The sequence below is a fragment of the Mobula birostris genome, chromosome 32 (assembly GCF_030028105.1).
Source record: "Mobula birostris isolate sMobBir1 chromosome 32, sMobBir1.hap1, whole genome shotgun sequence".
NCBI classification, from domain to species: Eukaryota; Metazoa; Chordata; class Chondrichthyes; order Myliobatiformes; family Myliobatidae; genus Mobula; species Mobula birostris.
The window spans coordinates 8163202-8183982 of NC_092401.1; the positions used below are offsets into that span (position 1 = coordinate 8163202).

General features: G+C 44.8%; 1 long non-coding RNA gene across 2 annotated transcripts in view; it reads right to left on the minus strand.

Moving 5' to 3' along the window:
- LOC140191167 (uncharacterized) overlaps nucleotides 1-20699 on the minus strand; it is a 77221-nt gene extending 56522 nt beyond the window's left edge. For both annotated transcript variants that reach the window (XR_011883767.1, XR_011883768.1), the window contains exons 1-2: nucleotides 20340-20699; nucleotides 19505-19668 (exon numbers count right to left, since the gene is read on the minus strand). This is a non-coding gene — a long non-coding RNA (uncharacterized lncRNA). The remainder of the gene's footprint in view (nucleotides 1-19504; nucleotides 19669-20339) is intronic.
- Between the last annotated feature and the right edge of the window lie 82 nt (nucleotides 20700-20781).

Here is a 20781-nt window from a genome sequence, read left to right on the forward strand (position 1 = left end):
GCTAACGTTATTTAAACTAGCTGGCCAGCTGCTAAGGAGCTACTCTATTGCAGACATCCCACCTCTCCCGGAAGTCTCCCGCAAATTGATGGTGCTACCTCCCTGAAATGAGTCTTTGCAGGGTGAGATGTCTGCGATAGGCTCTCAACCTCCATCGAGAAAGAGCGAGGGAGAGGGAGAGGGATCACTTGAGTACAGAGGCCTTCTTCCGACAGCACTGCCGACTGTTTCAGTCCCAATTAACATGAACTTAAATTAACATAAATGCAACTTAAAATAGCACAAAAATAAATAGATAGATAGATAATAAAGAACAAAACAAGTTGAAGCAGAGAGTGAGATGGTCTGAGATAGTGTCCTCATCAAACTCGAGTCTCTGGAGCCATGTTGCCACAGCTTCCCTGGCACCACGATGCCACCTTTAAACCGACTTAAAATTCTTTGACCGGCAGCCTAGACAGTTCCAAATATTATATGATAAGACCTCAGTGAAAACTTCCGGAAAAGTTATCATGTTAAATACGCATTCTAATTGCAAGCTGATTTGAAATTTATTACGTTGTGGATTGCTGTGGGACAGAGCCCAGGCTCCATCTGGTGGTGAAAGTAATTCCTACCAGTGGCGAGCATGTCAAGATTGGGCTAAATCTGATTATCTATTGACGACCAGTTACTGACGTAGCTACCTTACCTTCCGGCCATAACACGGCCCTGCAAACAGGATCCCTTCTCACTGCAGAAGTAGCATCCATCTGAACTCCAGCTTGTTGGCAAAGCAGTCACCTGCTTCTCTACTGGCCACTTCTAATTTTTCAGTCTTGGTACCAGCAGGCACCTCTACCAGTGATCCGAGCCCTCAGAGATTATCAGTGCACAGAATCTGCATGCCAATTGCCACTGTGTGGCAAAAAGACCCTGCTTGACTGAGACCAGGGCTCTCAGGAAGTTGTCTGGAACCAGGACTGGAGAAGGTTCATAATTATAAAGTAACAATTCCAAACTCTAAAGATTTTCCAGTATTATTTGCTTTCACATTAGCGCCACACCACTGCTTCCTCCTCCTTTATTATTGGGGTGCCTTTACTTTCCTAATTCTAATTTGTCCAGAACAAAGAAGCAGGCAGGAAAAATTCATTGTGGACACTACCCACCCAGCAAATTCTTTTTCCGAAAACTCCCTTCTGGAAAGCACTATAGGGCTATTAAAACAAAAAAAAAAATTGCACCACCCTGGAAGTTTCTTCCCCCATCAATTATTCTGATCAACCATTCTAATGATTCCCACCCCACTCCCCTCTATCTATAACCTCAGTCACTGTAAACACTTTAAGCCTCTTGTTATAATGTTTACATTGTAAATACATGTTGATATTTATGCTTTATGATATTTTATTCCATATCCATACGTCTGACTTTATTTTTATATGATTGTTATTGATTATATTTGTTGAATATTTTTGTTGCATATTGCTCCAACACACAGCAAACTCCTAATCCATCTTAATGTATATGGTGAATAAAGTTGACCCCTAGTCCTTGACTAGCTTTCACTCCTGGTATCAACTCTCTCTGTCAGCTGGGAGCTAAGGTTGAATACGATCTGACTACAGGTCAACATATAAGTGAACGACTAAGATGAAAATCACTTGGCTTAATAAAACAAGTTAATCTGCATTTGGAGGCCAGTTCTCAATATTCACAGCACAGCACAGAACACATCCTCTTCTTTTCTCTGTGTTCCACTCCACTGAGAGGATTAAATTATTTTCCAAGTTGATATGTTCAAAGTTCAAAGTAAACTTTACGATCAAAGTACATATACATACAACCCTGAGATTCATTTTCCTGCGGGCATTCTCAGCAAATCTATCGAAAAGTAATTATAACAGGATCTATGAAAGATCAACCAGACTACAGAAGACAGTCTGTGGGAGGAGAGAGAAGCAGCGCGCTGTGTGTGCGCAGCCCTCCGGTGAAAAATGATATCGTATCCATTAAATAGGGGCCGTGGACAATTCTGATTTGATGGAGAATGGACGTGAAAGCACAGAGGAACATCTGGAAAAATTTCTGAAACACTTGTTCGCTGCTGTCGTTACTGCGCAGTCGGGAATCTTTCAGAGGGAAGGCCTCACAATCCCTGGCTTTGCCTGCTGTTGGTAACCAAGATGGAGGTCGAATTGTTCAGATAGAGATGGCGCTCAGTACTCGGTGTCAGAGAGCTGATCAGAGCTTGAAGTTTTCAGATGGCTCCGAGTCGGATTGTGGTTGGCATGGCAGGGAGAGTTTTTCTTCCTGCTCCTGTCTGCGTGAGATGTGGGACATTTGAGAGACTTCGGACTTTTACTGTGCTCATGGACTTCTTCATCAAGTTATGGTATTGTTGCACTGTTGTAACTATATGTTATAATTATGTGGTTTGGTTAGTTTTTTTCAGTCTTGGTCTGTCCTGTGTTTTGTGATATCACACCGGAGGAAATAATGTATCATTTCTTAATGCATGCATTACTAAATGACAATAAAAGAGGACTGTGTGTCTTCATAATCTAAAGAAAACAAACTGTGCAAATGTAAATATAAATAAATAGCAGTAAATAATAATAACACGAGATAATGAGTTAAAGTCCTTAAAGTGAGATCACTGGTTGTAGGAACATTTCAATGATGGGGCAAGTGGGTGTAGTTATCTCTTTTTGTTCATAAGCCTGATGGTTGAGAGGTAGTATCCTGGTGGTGTGAAGCTCTTGTACCTTCTACCTGATGGCAGCAGTGAGAAAAGCGCATGGCCTGGGTGGTGGAGATCTCCAAGTAATGGATGCAGCGTTTCATTCAGATGTGCTCAGTGGGTTGGAAGGACTTCCCATTCAAAGGCATTAGTGTTCCCATATCAGGCCGTGGTGCAGCCATGATGTTATCTGTGATGTTATCCATTGATTCAGGAAAAATAATACTTTTATACTTAAACGTTGACCATCCAAGATCTTGCTCTTTTTATATCTGAAACCTCACCAGGAGTTGTCAGTCAACACCGCAGCCAGGGCAGTGGTATGCTCCTCCTGCAGAACGAGGGCACTCGGGGAGTCCTCTGTTGTCCCTGATGGCTATGTCTATGAGAAGGTGCTGTAGCCGCTGGCTGCAGTTCCTTACTGACCAGATTTGTGAACTGGATCTGGGTGACCTATGGGTCATTTGGAAGATTGAAGGGTTGCGAGACAGAAGTTACAGAGAGGTAGGCACGTGTAGATTGCAGCTGGGAGACCGTCAGGAGTGAGAAATGGGATCAGTGTAGGGTACCCCCGGGGCCATTCCCTTAATATGCTGTGGCCTCCGTCGGTCGTGGTCGACCATGGGGTACTGCGCCTCTGGTAGTCACTGGTTTGTTGAGCAGCGTCAACTGTGGCTATTGAGGCTGATCCTGGAATGGCAGGCTCTGCCACAGTTGCTGCAAGTGTAGGGCGTTGTGGAATTGTTGTCCGCAGTCCGCTGTGCTCTCCGTTTAGCTCTGCGCTCCTCAAACTGACTCAGGATCACTCTCTCGCCTTGCTCTAGGTGTTGCTGAAGAGTATCTCGCCATTTGTTGTGGTCATCTGCTGTATCCTCCCAGCACTCTGCGTTGATTTTTAAGGCTTTCCCGTCGCGCTTGCAGAGGTCCTTGAAGCGAAGCTGGGTCTACCAACGTTCCTCTTGCCTGTTGCTAGTTCTCCGTAGAGGGTGTCCTTTGGCAGTCTACCGTCCTTCATATGACAGACGTGGCCCAGCCAGCGCAGTCTGTGTTGTCTTAAAAGCATGAACATTGTGGGAAGTCCAGCGCGGGAGAGTACCTTAGAGTTTGGGACTTTGTCTCTCCAGGTGATGCCGAGGATGCGGTGGAGGTGAAAACTATTGAGTTTCCTCTCCTGCTTGGAGTAGATGGTCCAAGTCTTGCTACCATACAGGAGGGTGCTGATAATGCATGCATTGTACACCGCGGTCTTGGTCTTTGCAGTGAGTTTCAGATTCTCCCAGACCCGCGAGGAGAGTCGAGCAAGGATCGATGCTGCTCTGCCGATACGCCTATTGATTTCAGCTTCGAGGGAGAGAGTGTCGCTAATGGTCAACCCCAAGAATGTGAACTCGTGGGCCACTTCTAGATCGTAAATGTCGATGGTAATGACTGGTGTCTCCACTGCAAGGACATTTTGTTTTCTTTAGGCTGATGGTAAGCCCGAAATCCTTGAATGCCTTAGAGAAGCAGTCCACGAGAGTTTGTAGTTGCTGTTTGGTGTGTGAGGTTATAGCAGCGTCATCGGCTATAACGCTACTCTGAGCTCTACTCGAGGGAAAATGTTGTTAGCTCAGCCATTGATGCCATCGATTGTCTACCAGTCATGGATAAACTCGACTCCGAACCAACCATTGAGGACCTCAGCAAGGCATTTGACAGTCTGGCCCCAGGGAAAGCTGCTGGCAATGATGGGATCCCTCCAGACCTGATCAAACACTGCAAGAGCTCACTCCTCCAACCTTTACATGAGGTCCTCCGTCAGTGCTGGAAGGAAGGAGCCGTACCACAGGATATGCGCGACTCCAAAATCGTCACTTTGTACAAGAACAAGGGTGATACGGGCGACTGCAATAAATACAGGGGTATCTCCCTCCTGAGTATTGTCAGCAAAGTCTTTGCTCCTGTAGCTCTGGCACGTCTGCAAACTCTGGCAGAACGGGTCTACCCTGAGTCCCAGTGTGGTTTTCGTGCAAGGAAGTCAACTGTCGACATGATTTTCTCACTCCGTCAACTCCAGGAGAAGCGCAGGGAACAACAGAAACCCCTCTACGTCGCTTTCATCGACTCGACCAAGGCATTTGACCTTGTCAGCGGGGATGGGCTCTTTCAGATTCTCCTCAAGATCGGCTGTCCCCCGAAACTCCAAAGTATCATCAAGCCATCCCATGACGACATGAGGGCTACTGTTCAGTACGATGGCAGCACATCAGAACCCTTCGCTATTCGTAGTGGAGTCAAACAAGGATGCGTGATGGCCCCAACATGATTCGGCATCTTCTTCTCTCTGCTATTGAAGCACGCGTTTGGGACGTCGACAGAAGGCATCTACATGCACACCAGGTCTGATGGGCGGCTGTTCAACCCTGCGCACCTTAGAGCAAGAACAAAGGTGCGAAAGATCTTAATACGTGACATAATAAGTATATTGCTTTAGATACTGTTGGAGGGGTGGATAACTCAGGGAAAGCCGCAGCGGGCAGGACTCCGTGGCTCAGAAGGGGAAGGAGGAGAAGGGAAGGGCAGAAATGTAGGGGATTTATTGGTTAGGGGAACTGAAAGGAGGTTCTGTAGATGAGAATGAGTCTGCCGGAAGCCACGTTGCTTCCCAAATGCCAGGGTCAAGGATGACTCAGAATGAGTCAGCAACATTCTTAAGGGGGAGGATGAGCTGTCAGGAGTCACAGTAGACATTAGTATCAATACCATAGGGAGGAAAAGGGATGAAGTCCTGAAGACTAAATATGGAGATTTACCTCTCAATGGGCAAATATTTCAGTCACGGTGACCACAAATCCATTACCTTCAGCATAACCATAGACAAGGATAGGAGTGGACAATGTGGGAAGGAATTCAAAACACAGAAGATAGGACAGTAGTGCACAGTAGCAGGCCATTCGGCCCTCAATTTTGTGCTGAACCAGCTAAAAAGCAAATCAAAAGCACCCAAACGCAACTCCCTCCTACCTACACCATGTCCATATCCCTCCATCTTCCTTATATTCATGTGCCTGTCTAAACATCTTGTAAAAGCCTCCAATGTATTTGCCTCTACCACCATACCAGGCAGTGCATTCCAGTCATCCACCACTCTCCGAGTGAAAAACTTACCCCCACGTCCCCTTTGAACCTACCTCCTCACACCTTTAAATTATGCCCTCTTGTATTAGACATATCAACCCTGGGAAACAGGTACACTCTTATCTATGCCTCTCATAATCTTAAAAACCTCTACCAGATCTCCCTTCAACCTCAGGCGCTCCAGAGAAAACAGCCCAAGTTTATCCAGCCTCTCGTGTTAGCACCTGCCCTCTAAACCAGTCGGCATCCTGCTCAACCTCTTCTGCACTCTCTTCAAAGACTCTAACATCTTTCCTATACTGGGGCAACCAGATGTGGCCTAACCAAAGTTGTATAAAGTTGCAAGATAACCTTTGAACTCATTGCCTTGACTAATAAAAACAAGCTTTCATTAAGCCTTCTTAATCAGCTTATCGACCTGTGTAGCCGGTTTCAAGGGGCTATGAACTTGGATCCCAAACTCTCGCTTCTCAGCAACATGATCTTACCCTTAACAGTGTACTGTCTCCTTGCATTTGCCCTACAAAGGTACAACACTTCACATTTATCTGGGGTTAAACTCCATCTGCCACTTCCCTGCCCATAGCTGCAACTGATCTATATCATATTATATTCTTTGCCAGTCTTCTACCCTATCCACAACTCCATCAATCATGGCCCTGCACAAAGCCATGCTGGCTCTCCCTAATTAGGCCGGGGGTCCAAATGCCATTATGTCCTATCCCTAAGAATTTTCTCCAGCAATTTTCCAACAACTGATGTAAGACCCACCAGTCTACAGTTCACAGGATTTTCCCTCGTACCTTTCTTAACATTAGGTGCAACATTAGGTAGGAAGTTGTGGTCACTGTTCCCTTACTGCTTGCCCACTGAAAGGTCAGTCACCTTGGTTCATTACCCAAAACCAGGTCCAGTACGCACCCCCCCCCCCCATTGGACTACCCACATATTGATTTAAGAAACTTTCCTGGATACACTTAAGAAATTCTGCCCATCTAAAGCCCTTACACTAAGAAGATCCCAGTTTATATGAGAGAAGTTGAAATCCCCCATGACAACAACCCTATTACTTTTACACATTTCCTTAATCTGATATCATATCTGCTCCTCAATGTCCTGGTGACTATTGGGGGGGGAGGGTCTGTAGTACAATATTTAATTGGGGAAGGGCTAATTATGATTATATTATGCAGGAATCTGGGAGTGTAAATTGGGAACAGATGTTCTCAGAGAATCGTACAATGGAAATCTGGAGATTATTTAGCGACCTCCTGCACATAATTCTGGATAAGTTTGTCCCACTAAGACAGGAAAAGATGGTAGGGTACTTGACAAGTGAGGCAGGCTACAATCAACGCTAGAAGTCAGTCATTGGTGATGCAGTGTGAGCTTTAGAAAGAGCTCGGGTGTTTACTGGACTTTTTGGCAGGTTGCAGTCATAATGGTCTATGAGGCACTTGGGGGGACCGATAAAGGGAAATGAGGTGTAAGCACAGTAGACACTGCAGGAGTGGACAGTGTTAAGGCTGATTTATATTTGTGTGTACTAGCTTACGCTGTAGCCTACGCAAGTGGGCTATGCTGTTGTGAGCATTTATACTTGTGCTTTGGTGTGTCTGCGTCGCTCTGCAATTCACCGCCAAAATGCTAGTTGGCGGTGGGGTTTCTATGCCACTGTATTGAGTTTCTTTGTGTTGAAACTCAAACTTCAAACAATGGCGACGGAAACAGAAGGAGGGGGAATTTTCTGTGCTTGTCCGGCTGCTGAGAGACATGGACGAAGAAATGCATTTCAAATATTTTCGGATGTCGGCAGGTAGATTTGACGATTTGGTTCATCATCTCCAAGCATTTATTTTGCATCAGTGTACGCACAGTATACTCAGAGACTGGCAATCACCATTCGAGTTTTAGCTTCAGGTGGAAGTCAACAGGCTGCAGCAGCCAGCTACAAACTGGCGTCAAGCACAGGGTTCTCCACAAGTCCTCCATACTTTATGGAAAGCATTGCAGCCAGAGTTTCTTCCCTGCCCTTCAGTCGCCCAATGGGAAGCTATTGCAGCGTAGGAGGAAATGCGATGCTACCAAGCGGACCAATCACAGTTGTTGCGGTCTGAGTCGCCGCGACGCGTAGTTACATTTTTAGGGAGGTGCGCGTCAGGCTTTGGTTTAGGGTACACAGCTACGCCATACCCACAGCGTCAATTTGAAGCACAAGTATAAACTGGCCTTTAGAGTGATCAAGCTTTGGCCCAACAGGTTTAGGCAAAAATAGGCTTGTGCAAGCAAAGACAGAGGCATTTTTTTGTTAGTACATAGCTAGTGTGGCGAGAATGGGTCCAGAGTAATCTGTATGTTCTTTGTGTGAGATGTGGGAACTTTGAGAGAGTTCCAGTCTCCCTGATAACTACATCAGCATGAAACACACTGAGCTGAAGCTCCTGAGATCACATTAGGGAACTGGAACTGTGACTGGATGGCCTTTGACTCACGTGGGAAAATGAGGTGGTGATAGAGGAGCTACAGGAAGTTAGCCACCCCTATGTTGCAGGAGGCAGGTGCTTGGGTGACTGTCAGGAGAGGGAGCAGTGCAGAGCAGTACCCCTGTGACTGCCCCCCTCAATAAGTGTACAGGTTTGGATACTGTTGGGTCACCTACCAAGGGGAAGCCACAGCTGTCTGATCTCTGGTACTGAGTCTGTCTCTATGGAAGGGGGGAGAAGTAGAAGGATACATCAGCTCCCACTTTGTCACAATGGTTCTCTCAATTGATGCTATGTCTTAGTTTGGAGAAAATTAGAAGTCAAACCTTTGAATCTTTATTTGATTTTGAGAAAAGATGGGGCTCATTTGCTCGTTATTATCACTTGAGCTAATTGATAGATTTTTTCCATGATCTAATTGTAAACTCTTTTAGTATATTTTCTTTTCTTGCTGGCGGTTTGATGTTTATTTTTAGAAGCTTTTTGTATGACGCGTGGCTCCGGGGTTGTACACCTAATGGGTTTTTTTTTCTCACTTTTTCTGCTCAGTACGTTTTTTTTTTGTTATCACAATTTTTTTTCAACCTTTAAGATAATGTCTTTTTTGAGACATTGTAAGTGTTGTTACTTCAATGTACTCGTGTTATTTCTTTTGTCTAATATAACAATAAAAAGATCTGAAAAAAAAGTAAAGCAAGGAGGGTGAAGAGGAGGGCAGTAGTGACGGGGGATTCCATAGTTAGAAGAGCAGACAGCAGGTTCACTGAACATGGAAGAGACACCCAGGTGGCAGGGTCAGGGATGTTTCGGACTGGACGCAGCATTCTAGAGGGAGAGGTGAACAGTCGGAAGTCGTGGTACATATTGGTACCAACAATTTAGGTAGGAAAAGGGAGGAGGTCCTGAAGAGAGAAACAAGGAGTTAGGTAGAAAGCTGAAAAGTAAGACCTCCAGGGCAGTAATCTTGGGATTTCTGCCTGTGCCATGCACCAGTGAGGGCAAGAATAGGATGATCTGGCAGATGAATGTGTGGCTGAAGAATTGGTGCAGGGAGCAGGGTTTCAGATTTCTAAATCATTGGGATCGCTTCTGAGGAAGGTATGGCCTGTATAAAAGGAATGGGTTACGCCTTGAAGGCAGGTTTGCTAGAACTTTTGGGAGGGATTTAAACTAATGTAGCAGGGGGTTGGGAACCAAAGTGATAGGACTGAGGATGGAGCAGATGGTATACAAGTAGACACAGTTTGTAGTGAAACTGTGAGGAAGTACAGGCAGATGATATGGCAAATTAAAAGAACCTTTAGGGGGCATTGTTCATAATATGATAGAATTCTCCCTGCAGTTTGAGCAGGAGATGCTAAAACTGGATGTATCAGTATTACAGTGGAGTAAAGGGAATTACAGTGGCATGCGAGGGGAGTTGGCCGAAGTTGATTGGAAGGGAACACTAGCAGGAATGATGGCAGAACAGCAACGGCTGGAATTTCTGTGAGCAATTTAAAAGGCGCAGGAAAGATACGTCCCAAAGATGAAGAAATATTGTAAAGGGCTAATTTGATTGTGGACTACATTAAAAAGGTCAGCTCAACATTGTGGGCTATACAGTGCTGTATTGTTTTATGTTCTATGTTCTAGGATGCTATTTGGCCTATTTAGGATCCATGCCATCTCCCAGGAGAGAAATCCCTTTTCTCTCATTGTCCTCCTCTTTTCTGCCCGGCACCCCGACACCCAATTCTCTCATACACGTGTCCATCACTTTGTCTTTAATTTCCTTTTTGTCATTAGCCTTACTAAGATTAATCTTACAGAAACCAATAAACTCTGCGTGTCTTTGGGATGTGGAAGAAATTCTTTCAGCTCATGTCTGGTTAGAGTGTATTCAGTGGCTGTTTTATCAGATACACCAGCAAACCTGCTGGTTAATGCAAATACCTTATCAGCCGATCATGTGGCAGGAACTCAACGTGTAAAGGCTTGCAGACGCAGTCATGAGGTTCAATTGTTGTTCAGCTTGCTGGTGAACTGAATTGGAAAGAAACGTGATCTAAGTGATTTTGACCACGGACTGATTGTTGGTGCCAGATAGGGTGATTTGAGTATTTCAGAAACAGCTGATCATGTGAGATTTTTTGGTAAGTTTTGTAAGTTCAAAACATTAAACTAATTCAAAGGAAGACACGGGAGTCTGGGAAATGGAGGTCTAACTTTGTGTTTACTTAAAGTGAGGCGCACAAGTACCATGTGGTAGTGTGATGACGTATGCCTTCACATATTTATACATACAGAAAAGTCAAAGTCAAAGTGAAACTTTATGATCAGAGTACATACATGTCACCACATACGACCCTGAGATCCTTTTCCTGTAGGCATACTTAGCAAATCTATAGAACTGTAACTGCAAACAGGATCAATGGACAACAATCTGAGCAAATGCAGGTATAAATAAATAGCAAGAAATAATGAACATGAAATAACAAGATAAAATGTCCTTAAATAAGCGTAGTTATTCCCTTTTGTTCAAGAGCCTGAGTGGTAGTAACTGTTCTTGAACCTGGTCGTGCGAGTCCTGAGGCTCCTGTACCTTCTACCTGATGGCATCAGTGAGAAAAGAGCGTGGCCTGGGTGGTGAGGATCTTTGATGATGGATGCTGCTTTTCTACGGCAACGTTTCATGTAGATGTGCTCAATGATTGGGAGGGCCTTGTCCGTGATGTACTGGGCCGAATCCATAACCTTTTGTGGGATTTTCTGCTCAAAGGCTTTGGTGTTCCCATCCCAGGCCTAATGCAGCCAGTCAGCACACTTTCCACCACACATCTATAGCAGTTTGCCAAGGTTTTTGATGACATGTCAAAATGATGAAATTATTTAACTTAACAAGAATGTTAAGTCAACCAATATATATGCAAGATTACGCAAACATTGTTTAAATATTAAATACGGGAAAGTTTTCACACAGAGCAGTCTCTAGGTTAAAATTAAACCCAAAGCTTGACATGACAGCACCCCGACGACTCCACCAGGAGTTAAGGGCGCAAGGCAAGGCAGGTCTCTAGATTTTACCGAGAGTCATGTAATAAACAAAAACATCCAGAGATCCGCAGGAATGCGGGTGAAAACGCCTTGTTGATGAGAGAGGTCAGAGGAGAATGGCCAGACTGGTTTAAGCTGACAGGAAGGCGACAGTAACTCAAAAAAAAAACACACGTTACAACTGTGGTGAGAAGAAGAGCATCTCTAAATGCTCTACAAGTCGAACCTGGGAGTGGACGGGCTACAGCAGCAGAAGACCATGAACATACACTCCGTGGCAACTTTATTAGGCACAGGAAGTACATAATAAAGTGGCCACTGGGTGTATTTGCAATACTAGGAGGAACCCTATTTTCCACTTCACATGCCGTCTCTCCCCACGTCTGCTGCACACCAATGCAGCTCAGCTGAACGAGCGGAAATGCAATGGGATTCGGGCCTAGTAGTGACCCGTAGGCCATTAGTGATTCAGCTGGGTTTTGAACAATACCCTCGCTTCACACTTAGCTTTACCAAGACGAGGGTTTAATTTTAAATTACTGGAATTGCAGTTTCCCCAGATGCCTCGGTGAGATTTAAATGCCTGGATCAATAACCTGGAATCCTGGCTGCTTGTTCTGTAATTTAGTAACCATTTTACTGTTCCATTAAACTGTGTGTAGGGGGAATTCAGAGTGAATTAACTGGTTTATCTGATGATCTGACAATCCTTCTTAACAATGAATTTAGCTGTCAGACTGGAAAGTTGTTTTTTGTGAATTTGACGTTAGTTACGAGTAATCAGAATCAGGTTTAATATCACTGGCATACGTCGTGAAATTTGTTAACTTTGCAGCAGCTGTACAACGCTAAACAATGAATTCCAGTAAGTATATGAAATAGTTAGAATAAGGAGTGCAAAAAAAACTGGGAAATAAAAAAGTAGTGAGGCAGTGTTTGTGGGTTTAATGCCCATTCAGAAATTGGATGGCTGTTCCTGAATCGCTGAGTGTCTCCACCTGTCTGCAACATTTGTTTACCAGGAGCTCGACAATATGGGTGAGAGTGTGACAAGCCATGCACAGTGGGCCAGGCCTTCTGCTTCACAGTTCACACTGTAAACAGGAAGCTTTTACAGAAGTTTCCATAGGATGAGGATATCCCAAGGTAACAAAAGGTGTCAATTTTGAAGAGTGGCCAAGACGTATCTGACTATTCCGGCACCTCTGCGTCCATCTCTATTGTTCTTCTTGCTGTAACGAGAGTTGACTTCAGATTTTAGATTAGATTATGAGGACATGCAGTCCTCTTTTATTGTCATTTAGTAATGCATGCATTAAGAAATGATACAATTTGTTCCTCCAGAATGATATCACAGAAACACAAGACAAACCAAGACTAAAAAGAACTGACAAAAACCACATAATTATAACATATAGTTACAACAGTGCAAAGCAATACCATAATTTGATAGAACAGACAGTGGGCACGGTAAAAAAGAATCTCAAAGTCTCTCGAAAGTCACGCAGATGGTTGAAGGAAGGAAACTCTCCCTGCCATGAGTTTCCAGCGCCGCAAACTTGCCGATGCAGCATCCTGGAAGCACCCCATCACAGTCCGACTCCAAGTCCGTCCGAAAACTTCGAGCCTCCAACCAGCTCTCCGACACCGAGCACCGAGCACCATCTCTGCCGAGCACTTCGACCCCAGCCCCGGCGGCCAAGCAATAGGCAAAGCCGAAGATTTGGGGCCTTCCCCTCCGGAGATTCGCGATCGCACAGTAGCAGCGGCAGCGAAGCAGGCATTTCAGAAGTTTCTCCAGACGTTCCTCCGTGCTTCTCACGGCTGTCTCCATCAAATCAGGGTTGTGCACGGCATCCTACTTCACAAATACGATATCAATTCGGAGTGGCCGTGCGCATTGCGTCGCGCCGTCATCTTCTCCTCCCCTATGCCAATCTTCTCCTCCACCTGTGCCAATTTCCATGAATTACAGATTCATAATAACTAAGTAACCTGTCTTACTGGCCAATATTAGCCAGACTATCACGGAGGGCTCTTCACATGTTCTGAGTTTAACCTCTCATGCAATCTCACCCTTGGCTTTAGCATGGTGTCAGGGCACTGTACTGGTTCAGCCCGAAGTTCCTGAAGTGAATGCACAAACGTTTTACCGAGCTGGGCATATAAGCAGCCGTCTGGCAGGAGCTGGCATCTGGGGCGGGAAGGGCTCATGTTATTTGGCGTCTGAAACCCCAGGGTGATGAGCAGAAATTTCATTGCCAGACTTGCAGAGAAGAAGGTATTCTGCACCCAGCCTCAATTCCAATGTTATGCCTTTACATTGGCAACCCCTGTCACTGTGCTGCTCAAAATTACAGTTCAAAATTGCCCATTTTATACAGTTATTGATCCAATAGAAATATTGTGCCCTTTTAAATCCCTTCACTTGCATATTTAAATCATATTACATAGTATTTCAGGTATTAATAACCAATAACATCTTTGCAGTAAAGCCAATAACATCCTAGAATTGGTGAAAGAACTGTGCAATAGTTAAAAGTGTCAATGAGCTTTCATTACTTGGTATGCCTGGTGAGGTTGGGTTCCAGGCTTAAACAGAAAAGGCTGTACAAAGGAGAGTTTGGCTTCAGGGGTCGTGTCATCCTAGGTGACCGCACTATATCTGCATACTGTCTCTTTCAGCTTCTCATCTTGATTCTTGCCATACTGAACGTCCACAACATCACCTCACCCTTCCCTTTTCCCCCCATGGTCCACTGTCTCCTATCAGATTCCTTCTTCTTCAGCCTGCTACCTCTCCCATTGATCACCCCGCTCCATTCTCCCTCCCCCACCCACCCAACTTCCCCCTCACCTGCTTTACCTATCACCTGCCCGTGTGTACTCTTTCCCCTCCCCATCTTCTTATTCTGACTGAGACAAAGGGTCTCAGCCTGAAATACCAACTGTTTATTCCTCTCCATAGATGATGCCTGACCTGCTGAGTTCCGCCAGCATTTTGTGTGTGTTTTGCTCTGGATTTTCAGCATCTGCAGAATCTCTGGTGTTTAGATTCCATCAGCTGGTCAACAGCACACCTGCCTGCAGTCTAGATGACCAACATCTGAAGAATCCCTATGGTGAAAACATATACAGTATAGCTTACCAGAGGTTCTTACCCCTAATCCTGAGGTCCCACCATATGACCCTGAAAATCCGATCTCTCATTTTCTGAGAATCCCCTAACCCTCCCAATTCTGACCCCTGACCTTCTATCCCCAAAATAAAGAGCCCAGTTACAAAATATAAAATGTTTCATTATAAAATGAAAGCCCAACATCCCGAGACAGTACTTCCTGTACCAATGCATTGCAATAAAAATAAGTTTCCATCACAATTTTTTATGATAATGAAACAGCAAGCATTGATCAAAAACAGATGACCCATGCTCGAACGTGAAGCAAATCAACCGGACTGTTTAAATTGAATGCTTTATCAGAATCCACACCTAACTCCAACATAAACATTCCGGCCAGTTTATTAGGTACACCCGAACAACTGCTCATTAATGCAAATATCTCATCAGCCAATCGCATGGCAGCAGGTCAATGCATGAAAGCATGCAGACATGGTCAAGAGGTTCAGACCAAACACCAGAATGGGGAAGAGATGTGATCTAAGTGACCTTGACTGTGGAGTGATTGTTGGTGCCAGACGGGGTGGTTTGAGTCTCTCAGGAACTGCTGATTTCCTGGGATTTTCATGCACAACGATCTCTAGAGCTTACAGAGAGCGGTGTGAAAAACAAACAAAAAAGCATTCAGTGAGTGGCAGGTCTGTGGGTGAAAATGCCTTTCTGATGGAAGAGGTCAGAGGAGAATGGCCAGACTGGTTCAAGCTGACAGGAAGACAACAGTAACTCAAATAACCATGTGTTACAACAGTGGTGTGCAGAAGAGCATCCCAAAATGCACAACATGTCGAACCGTGAAGCTGGTGGGCTCAGTAACAGAAGGTCATGAACCTACACTCTGACTACTTGATTACATACAAGAGATACCAAATAATTTGGCGACTGAGTGTACCATTAACTTCTATCTATCTTGGGCTTCAGGCCCTACTAAAGTCACTATCCTCCCAACCCTGACCTCTGATCACCATGTGACCTTGACCTCACAACTCTGCCGGTGCCACACTCAAGTAGAGAGTCATGCAGGCCGCACCTTTCTTTATTCACTTTCCAACTGTGTGCTGTCAGAGGGCTGGAGATTCTACTGAGCAGCTCAACCTCAGCCCATACTGAAAACTGCTGCCACTGCCAATGGTCTGTTGTAACATGCTCTTCAGGCCTGTGTGGGGCGCCGGAGAGCATTGGGTTCTGAGGTTTATAGAGCACCCGGATTGGCAATTGTTGTTTAACGAGAGTTGTTAATCATTTAGAAATCCTTGTGTTTTTTCAAGTGTCTCACAATCTCCTGGTGCTTTCTGTTTAAGTTTATTTTGATAGGGTCAGGGACTCTATGTTACTTGTATTATTTAAGCAGTGCGAATCGTGGGGTCCTAGTTTTGAAAATGTTGCAGTTCGCTGTGTCGCTCAGTCGAGCCTCCAATATTCTGTTGGAATAAACTCTGGTTGCTGTCTCTACGTTGGAGTCTGTCTTTCCTCCGCACTTGGGTTCTGACATTGCCAGCACACGTCCTGGCTGTATGTACAGTGCTCTGCCATGGTTCAAAGTAATTTTATTAGCAGCATATGTATGTGTCACCAAATCCCACCTTGCAGTTCATTTTCTTGCAGACATTCAGGGAAGGTAAAGAAATACAATTGAAGTTGTCACGTGAACAACGTCACTGGAGAGAAGTAGCTGGTAGACATCTCTTTATTCAAAAAATGAGACACAGCAGGCATCATATTGACACCCTTTCAGAAGAAGAAGCCTGCTTGACCCAACACCACATGGCATTCTATCTGCTAAGATCAAAGGACAATTCGGGACAGTTCCATATTTACAATACATCCACAATGCTTTCTTTGAAGTACACACAAACTTCTCTCCTCCCACTTCGCACCCACACCACAGACACCCAAAAGAATTTAAATCAGCATTGTCCGGTCTTCCAATTATCTGTGGCTCACGGCTCCTAGGACCCACTGTTCAGAGCTGCATTTTGAATTTAATCTACAGTCTATGTTCAGATCTGAATATTGGTGGCTGAAGTTATTTGCTATATGTGCTAACCCCAAAAATGCCCTAACAAAGTAATGAAAAACTATACATAACAAAGACTGACAAGCGACACGCAGAAGACAACAAATTGTGCAAGTAATAAGAAAGTGGATAAATAAAACAGAATACATGAGTTGCAGAGCATGTGAAAGTGAGCCTATAGGTTGTGGAGCCAGTTCAGTGATGAGGTGAATGAAGTTATCCACATTCGTACGGGAGCCTGATGTTTGTAGGGTAATAACTATTCCTGAACCTGGTGGTGTGGGACCTAAGGCTGCTGCCCGATGGTAGTAGCGAGAAGAGATCACGATGGATGCTGTTTTTCTGTGGCAGTCCTCCTTGCAAACATGTGCAATGATGGGGAGGTCTTCACCCGTGATGGACTAGGCTGCACCCACCACGTTTCGTAGAGGTTTCTAAACCTGGCGATTGTTTTGTTTTCATACCAAGCTGGGATGCAACCAGTCAGGATACTCTCCAATAGAACTTTGTCAAGGTTTTAGATGAGATGCCAAATCTACGCAAACTTCGAAGTAGAGGCAGTGTTTTTCCTTCACTTGCTTGCTTTGCTTGCTATTTCCCGGATGGATCCTCTGATACAGTAATGGCAAGGACAGGCCCTCTTCACTTCCAATCCCCTAATGAGGACTGGCTCATCGCCACTGACTTCCTACAGCTGGTAGTTAAATGTGGTTGGGCGGGTGAGAAGGCACAACAGCTTAAGAAACTGCTGAGACACGAAGATTGTGACTGAGTGGTGCTGTGTAAGGTTAACGAAGACTAAGAAAGAGGAGGGCAATTATTCCCGCACAAATAGTTAATTATATACAGGAAAACCAGAAAATAATCCTGATTCCTTGGTGAGAAATCAGGAGTATTTCCTGTATCTTATTACAAATAAAGGGAATTTCAGTGAAGAGTTAAAGTTAACATGATACGTAAACAGTTACAGTACTCTCGCTAAGGAGGAACCTGGTCTAAAAGTGGGCAAATTTACCTTAACTGGGTTAGTTAACATACTGCTGGCTTAAAGCCAATTGTACTCGCGGTTTTATGAGTCAAAGACATCTTTATGTATCATGTTAACTTCAAAGACATCTATGATATTGGGAACTATGTGGACAGCGCATCTCAGGAGCTTGTTAGCACAAGGCAGACAGAGAGGGAGCATGTGACTGCTCGGCCGACAGGCTTTTGATGCAGGAGTTCCCTGTACTAACATTCCCCTCACAAATAAACATTCAGCTCTGAATGTCAGAACGTCCCGTACTTCCTCTAGTTTCAATAGGTGAGTAATCACTGAACTTGGATGCCAGGAGGAAGGGGGCTGGTGGTGCTTAATGGTGAATGTGTACTCAGGCAGTTGTAAAATCAAATAAAAGTTACTGAACGCTTCGGCACCATGAAATACATAAAATAAGTTGTTTTCAACAAGTTTCGACATGGTTTTATTGTAGAAAGTCGCAATTGTATGCCACTCTGCAGAAATACTGAATTGACCAAATGGGAAGTTTTATACAGCGGAGAATAGTACCGCAGAGTACAGACCATTCAGCCCACAACCCATTAATCTGCTCCAAGATCAATCTAACCCTTCCCTCCCACATGGTCCTCCATTTTTCTTTCATGAATGTGTCTATCTGATAGCCTCTTAAATGTCTCGACTGTATTTTTCTCTATCGCCACACTCCTACCACTCTCCATGTTAATAATCCTTACCCTGAAATGTCCCCCTGTACTTTTCTCCCAAAACCTTAAAGTCTGGACCCTTGCATTAGCCATTTCTGCCCTGGGAAAAAGTCTCAGGCTGTCCACTCTATCTATGCCTCTTATCATCTTGAACACATCTATCAAGTCACCTCTCATCTCCTCTCCAAAAGAGAAACGCTCAACCTACCCTCATAAGAGATGCTGTCCAGTCTAAGCACCATCCTCTGCACCCTCTCTAAAGTTTGTATGTTCTTCCAATAATAAGCCGACCAGGAGTGACACTTTCTGAATGAGCTCATCATGTGGAACCTTGTCCAATGCCTTACTGAACTCCACATACACCACATCCACCACACTACCTTCATCAAAATGGTTGTCACTTCCACAAGTAATTCAATCAGGCTCATGAAACACGACCTGCCGCTCCCAAGGCCATGTTGTCTACCCCTAATCAGACTATGCTTCTCCAAATGCTCACAAGTCCTGTCTCTAAGAATCCTCCCCAATAGTTTGTCCACCACTGACATAAGACTCATTGATCGATAATTCTCAGAGTTATCCCTATCACCTTTCTTGAACAAAGGAATCATATTTTCCACCCTCCATTCCTCTGGCACTCCTCCTGTGGCAGTGAATATGCAACAATCTCCAGCTGTGTCCTAGGTCGGGGATTCAAAGGATTCAAAGTACATTTATTATCTATGTTTGAAGTATACAACCCTGAGATTCATCTTCCCCACAGACTGCCACAAAACAAAGAAAACCATGGACCCCCTTCAAAGAAAAACATTAACCCTACCCCAACCCCAAAAAAAACTAATTGCACAAACAGCAACAAAGCATCAACCCACCCCCTGCAGAAAAAAAAACAAATCACACAAACGGCAACAAGAAAGAATGAGTGAGAACACAGAAAATAAAAGCACAAAGTTAAAAGAGTCCATATTCAGCGCAGCTCAATGTTCATTATCTGCAGACCACCCCCATTCAGAGTCACCTAAAATAGCAGCAGAAAAGGGAGCAACCAGGAGCTACGGTCCAATTCACAATCAACAAACCCAGAGCCGGTACCACCTTCTGACACAATTGAAGGAGAGAGAGAGACCATTCAAACGTAGGGGCCTTCCCTTGGGAGGAGTGAGTGAGAGAGAGGGAGAGAGACCATCATATACAGACGCCCTCCTCCGACAGCAGCGAGATGGTGGACAGTGCTGAACACTCACCGGTCTTCAATACTCGCCTCGATGTTATCAATCTTCATCGACACTTTAATCGGCAAAATCGGTGAGAAATGGAGTCAACCATGTCCTCTAAGTTTCTTGGCCTTGGGGCCGCTTGCTCCTGGAACCTTCTTGGAGACAGCAGAGCACCAGATCTCTCAATCAGCCTGAAAACACACCATCAAACTGTAGATCACAGGCTCCAACAGTACCAGAACCACATTTGAAAGAAAAAGACGACGTAAGTGAAAGAAACAGTTATGTAGGCTATCTGGAGAATGTCAGCTGTGGTAAGATTGTTCACTGGTGCCAAATTCTTCTGGGAGAGGAGGTGGGGGTGGGGGTGGTTGCAAAATTGGTGGGCAACTGAGAGAGAGTAAGAAAACAAGCATGAAGAGGTGAGCCTGGAATGCTCCTAGAGCTATCACAGACAATGGGCCAAATGGCCTTCACCTCTGTAGTAAGGAAACATGGACGGTTAGAATTATTAATGATAGAGAAATGCAGGTTTAAAAAGTCAAGGGTTAAACGTGTGCTACACAGAATAGCCAGCAGATGGCGCGCCTACACCATAATTTCTTCTCAGTGATGCCATAATACACCTCCCGCCCTCCCCTGCTCCCCACCCACACTCATACAAAGTTCCAATGCCCTTCTCCTCTGTTTTGTGGGGTACAAACTCTGCACCCTCAATAATCCTTGCTGGCCGTGTGGCTGTATTTCACGTCTGAGGACCATGAACACCAGGTTGCTCGGCCACCACAGGGGGGGATACGATGATGGAGCGGCCATTTGGAGAAGTTTGTGGCTCGTAAATTGCCTGACTTTAAGAACTTACCAAGGATTCAGATTTAAAGTGGCAAGATCTCCGTGAAGTCACTCTTTAAAAATGCGCACCAATCATTTCCGTTGTCTGTTAAAGGTATTAGCTGGCTTAAAGATGAACAAATTTCAGATCAAGATGAAGTTTCGCATTAAGGAGTTGGAGTTGGAACTAGATGAACTCTGGATCATTTGGGAAGCTGAGGGGGTGATAGACAGGACATATAGAGAGGTAGTTACACCCGAGGTGCAGGACACGGAACTGGGTGACAGTCAGGAAGGGGAAAGGGGTTAAGGAGCCAGTGCAGAGTACCCCTGTGGCCGTCCCCTTCAACAGCAGGTATATCACTGTGGATACTGTTGGTGGGGGTGACGGGCGATGACCTAACAGAGGAAAGTCACAGTGGCCGGGTCTCTGACACTGAGTCTGTCTCTGTGACTCAGAAAGGGTGGGTCGG